The following is a 6,000-nucleotide window of genomic DNA, read 5'->3' as shown; positions in this document are numbered from 1 at the left end:
TTGAAGGCATTCAGCTGAACGCTCGGTGGATACGACAGAAGAGCGTCGCTGACTGGACGGAGACCCTGGGCTAAGGCCACCATGCTATATGGATTTTAAAAAGGTATATTGACACCACGGCTGGACTTAGAGCAAAACGCAACGCGCCCGTGTTTTCCGTTTTGTCCCGTCTGCGATTTTACGTCGACGCGAGCGCAAGCGAGTAACAGTTGTTACACCCACACTAAGAAAAAAAAATTGATCAAAAGAGGGTTATATCATGCTAATCCTCTTCGTGTACTGACTTGGAAATCAGACACGCAAAAAGAGAGTTGCCATTTCTAAGGAGTGACAGAAACCTCATCGAAACGCGCTTGGATTGCCTCACGTGTCGAAGCCTCGAAGGCGTCGCTGTATACGCCGCACGCATCACGCCTTCGCTGTTCGGCGTCGTTCTGGCTGGCTCCCGCCCACCCCGGCGACGGGATGTCGCATATCGCCGCCGGTGCGGCGCGTTCGCCTCCGCCTGCCCTCTCTTTATCTCCTCCGTCTAATGCGTTTTGTTGGTTGCGTTCGTCATGTGTCTAGTTGCTCCCTGTTTCGAGCGCATCATCAGGGTTGGTCGCGCCAGGCTCCGTGCTTGGAATTCTCGCATGGGGTAAGAAATATTCATGGAGCTTCGGACACGGACAACGTGCGCCGGTTAACCGCGAGTTTACTGCTTTTTTTTGTAGAGTACTAATTGCACAGCGCTAGTATGGTGTCTGCGGCACCTCTGCTGAAGTAGGCTGCCAGCCAGTTTCAACAGTAGCATCCGTCGGCATAACTGTTGCAGATGCCTATTTAGAAACGCGCAGCACAGTCATAGCGAGAGCTGAAAGAGCAACCTTTCAGAGCCTTTTCTAAACACTCTTTGGGATGCTAGAAGCTCACTGCTGGGTACCCACTGCGCTATAAATAATCATATTTTGTGTAGTAGGCCATCAATGCTTTGCTTTGCTATCCTAGATGCATGGCACGTACCCACTTTTGGGGATTGGCCAAGAATGCAGCGCAGAGACTGGTAAAAGTAGTTTTAGGTAAGCTGTGAAATTTAAAAGCAAAAATAAAGAAATAAAATAGCAAATATACGAAAAATATTCAATTTAACTACAAGTAACATGCTTTTCAGCCTGTATTCCAGGCTGCCGAAATAACCTGATGGGAATAATTTCGAAAACTTAAGTTTTGACCAAACGAAATGACGAATAAATTTAAAGACCAGGTTAAAATGGCACTCGTTGAGTATTTTTAATGAAGTTACACATGGCATCAAAAGCATCCCTGTGGCAGTATCCCAAGCCTCAGGCACCGAAGCCTTATATATTTTCCTCCGATAAGGTCAAGCCTATTTTTGTCAAAGGAGTAATTAGAAGTCACGTTCTGATACGAGAATATCTTGCACATGTCAAAAAGAAATGTGCGATATTTTCCAGTTCTCCGCAGAATTGGCAGAGGGGTGATACCGTCAGACCAGCCCTGTACACATAAACGTTTAATGGGGACATGACATCGAAATCTGCTGATCACTTCTGATTGCCGAGAATGGCTCCACTGCGATTTCCATGGATATTTCAGGTGGTTATATTCCGTCCACGTGGTTATTGCTTCCATCTTATCTGTGTGGATATCTGATCTTCTAAACCTGATTGCGGTGAAATATTCTACCACTGGTAGAACCTGAATTATTGAGAGATCTAGCGATGAGCGGGCTAAGGCGTCGGCCATTTCATTTAATGTTAACCCACAGTGACCTGGTACCCATACTAATTTCAGGTACTTCAGCTGAGACGGAACTAAAGATTGTAACGTCGTGATGGCACGACAGGTATGAGAAGTTGTAAGAGCTGTGCATACCGATAGCGAATCAGTAATTATTATTGCTATCTCTATGCTATCCTTCATCATTCTTTGAAGAAGAGTGGTATCCTTTACACACTTCTTAGGAATTTTGTGCAATTTTTCATGCAGTGGCTGACGACGATGATGAAAGATGCCTGAAGTGGGTATGCGCCACAGTAAATATATAGTGCCTTGCTAATAGGTGATCAAGAAAAAGTTTTCTGCGGCTTCGCTGTTCGGTATAGCTGTGGTACACTTCCGGGGGATTGTAGTTTGTAACCTGCGGTAACTTGTATCTATGTTATTTTCCCAGTTTGAGCTTATTCTATTTTAAGTATACCTTTCTGGATGTCTGTGTCATCTCTGGGTCAGACGGTTTCCCTCTGGTCTGCTTCCGATTCTTCACAGGATATTCCACTGGATTTCTATCACCTTACCAGAATCAGCAGTGCTCCTAAGGCTGTGGTGCCAATGAATAGAGGAGTAATTCGGATGAAAAACCCTAAGGCCATCAAATATGAGCTATGCATGGTGAATATTCATTATCTACAGATAACAGAGGCCCATAACTTCGGACTTGGCAAAATCCTCTGCTGCTCTTCATACCAGGCCTGTAACAGGGACCTTTTAAACTGTAGCAGTTTTACTTCATCTCCGGTGAGCTGTTTCATTCCCTTTCACCTTGCTTGTTATAAAGGCCCAGTTCGTGGAGTACACGTCAGTTTAATCTTCAGTGAGCTGCTTCATTCCCTCCCACCTTGCTTGTTGTAAAGGCCCAGTTCGTGGAGTAGACGTCCGCTTAACTCCAGCGGAAATCTTGGATATTTTCTCAGAGGCAGGTTTTGTATCCGTCAAACGTTGTTACAACAGGCTTGTCAACAACGTGAGGGTTCCTTCTGAGACGGTTATCGCCACAATTGCTGGGACATCGCGTCCTTCAGAGATCAAAGCTTTACCTTCAATATATCGAGTTTAACCGCTTGCCCAATGCCCTCTTCACTGTCGAAAATGCTGGAGGCCTGGACATCGCATGAACGGTTGTCGCTCTATTTTCCGATGTTGCATCTTGGGACTGATCACAGGGCCAACGACTGCAAGTCTAATAAGGAGTCGTGCTGCTTATGTAGAGCCAATTGTAGAGCACACCACTCTGACTGTCCTGCTTGAGCTAAGGAACTCTAAAATATTCACAAAATTGAAAGAAGGTGTTGCTCATGCAGGGAAGCTCTAGCAAAAGTACAGAGCAGGACTCGAGGATATGCAGAAGTTACAGCCCGACTGCCTCTCGCTATAGACGCGTCTATAGCTCAGTAAATTTCTTCACTCGTAAAGAAAGCAGTAGAAAAGTGCCTTGAAACACTGCTTCTTAACATATATGAGACCTTGGCTCAAGTGATTTCTTTACAGCTATCTCGTATATCGGAGGAACTATCCAAAAACTTGCAAAACCCTATCCATTTCAATAATTCCTCTCTTGGATCTCAGTCGGATTCTCAGAGTGATAAAAAAATTCGACCTACTAACTCACAAAGAACTGAGCAGGACCGTCTGTCTGATTCCGGGTCACAAGATATTCATGACGTAGAGATGGATGCTCGAATCCTTAAACGTATGAGATCCCCGAACATCAAGAATCAGAGTTCTAATCCAAAAATAAAAAAAAGTGCGAAGGAGCCTTTGACAAGGAATGATTTCTTGAAGGATAGTATTTAGGACCAAGCAATTGCGTCTGCTTGCCTATCATCAAAATAAGGTAGCTGCTTGTCTACCATCGAAATAGGGTACCTTAGAGTCCTTCAATGCAACTGCCGTTCCATACTTGCCGTGATATCAAATCTGTTATGCATTATCTCGCAAGATTGTTACAATATTACAATAAACATGATTATTGTCTGAAAAAGTGTTTTATTTACAAAATTTTAAATGTTTTCATTTGAATAGGAACACCTTAGAGCCCTTCGATGAAACTGCCATTCCATACTTTCCACGATAACAGATCTATGATGCCTTATTGCGCAACAATCTCTGGATGTTATAGTACTACAAGAAGCTTAGTTTTCTAAAAGGTTTTAAAAAAAATCTAAGAAGTTATCATTTACAAAATTATGAATACTTTCGTTTGAATAGGAATACACGATGGGGAGAAGTAGAATTTTGTATATGATCTAAATTTTGTCATACAGTGAACATCGTTTTCCGGGCAATATCATCTGATTACGGAGTTCTATTAGTGGAACTTGTACTTCCAGGCTGCGCACCATTATCTTAGACAGCTACTTTCCGACCGCAGTAAAATGGAGAAGTATTCTGAACTCCATTCAGAGCTTTTGCAGACCTAAACACTATTTATGGGAGATTCTAACTCACATCATGTAACATGGGAATACCGTACATACTATAAAAATTATCGATAAAAAGGGTGTTTTTTTCCCACAACAATAATCGTCATCAAGCTTGCGTGCGCATCCTTTTTTCAAAACTCGGCGCTCGCCACTTTCCTATCGAGAATGCAATGTAACCCTCATAATGGGCTTGTCGATTGTGACCGGAATGTACCGGGCGCGGGGCGACAGCGCAAAGATAAAACGCAATAATTATGACGTTTATTGCTGTGGGACAAAAAGACACCCTTTTTGCGCGCTCTTTTTTCACAGTGCAGATGAATCAGGAAAAAATCTTTGGAACTGGAATGATAAAGATGACTCTAAATGTATAACGTATATGGAACCCACATTTATTCGACGTAATGTAAGATCTGTGCTGGACTTGTCATTTGCTAGCTCAAGCCTTCTGATTTCTTCTCGGGTGGTAGTTGATACCACCACTAATAGTGATCCCTGCCCAACAGTGCTTGACGTCAAATGCTCCTTAATCCCGTTGGATCATCAGACTCAACCTTTTGTAAACTACTCAAAATAAAAAAGTGGCATCATATCGACTAGGTGAATATTGGAGAGTAGAGCGAAGCGGCGTTCGCAAGCCGCTGCCGCGCCGCTTCGGCCTCCCGTTCTCTTACGCCGGGATCTTGTCGGCGCCACTGTGCAACTTTACACAGCACGCTTCTGCCTCGCGGTCACGCCGCTCTGCAGCCTTGTCCATCCGCTGACCTTCTGAACGAGCGCGTGCCAAAACGGCTTTTATTTACTACACTGCGCCCCCTAGCATGCGGCGCCGCCGACGAACACATGATCGCCAACGTCTTCGTATGGCGTCATTCCTATTTTATTGTGCGCTTGCACGTCGGGGTTCTGTCATCGAGCGCGAGCCGCCACCGCCTTGCGCGTATCATACTTTTTATTGGCTAACCGTGAATCACCCGCTGGCCGCGTCCGTCTGTCGTCTATCTATTTGTCTGACGCACGGACGGACGGATGGACGCACGAGACAACGAACGGACGTCTGGACGGATGCATGAATGAACGGACGAACGCACGGATGAACGTACGTATGGGCGCATAGCGAACGCACAGACTAACACACGGACGGATGGATGGACGCATGGATTAATTCAGGGACGGACGCACAGACGGACGCATGAATAGACGCACGAAAGCACGGGTGAATGGACGGACGCATGGACGGTTGCAGCAATGGATGGACACACGAATGAACGAACGCAAGGACGGATGCACAGATGGACGCACGAGAGGACGGAAGCATGGATTAACGGATGGACGCATGGATGGACGGAAGCAAGAACAAATAGACGGCCAGAATGACGGATGCTTCACCCCACTAATTATCATTCACTCCTTGAATATGCTGTAATTTTTATAATTTATCATCCTGTACCCTCAGTCAGGCGCCGGATAATGATCGGCATATAGGCGGCACACTCCGGCCTACTGACTAAAATCTTGTCTATCGGGAGCTCAGCAGTAAAAAAATACCCGTTACATCCGCGTGGCGCGGAAGTCACGGGCCGGTAAGAACAGGTGCAAGAAGAAAAAAAAAAAAGAAAAAAAAAAGGCGAGCTGGCATGAACTTATGTAGAACCGTTCAGCCACAAGCGCAAACTTGACCCCCCCCCCCCCCCCCGCTGTCGCCAAGCCAGCTGGACGCCCGGCGCCAGCGTCACGTTCACCATCGCCTGCATGCCGTGGTATTTGTGCGTCGCCGCTTCGTCTCGCTGTCTTGTGA

Source organism: Rhipicephalus microplus, chromosome 3, assembly GCF_043290135.1.
Source record: "Rhipicephalus microplus isolate Deutch F79 chromosome 3, USDA_Rmic, whole genome shotgun sequence".
Taxonomy (NCBI): Eukaryota; Metazoa; Arthropoda; class Arachnida; order Ixodida; family Ixodidae; genus Rhipicephalus; species Rhipicephalus microplus.
The sequence above is the reverse complement of the archived record's forward strand: the minus strand, read 5'-3'. Positions refer to the sequence as shown.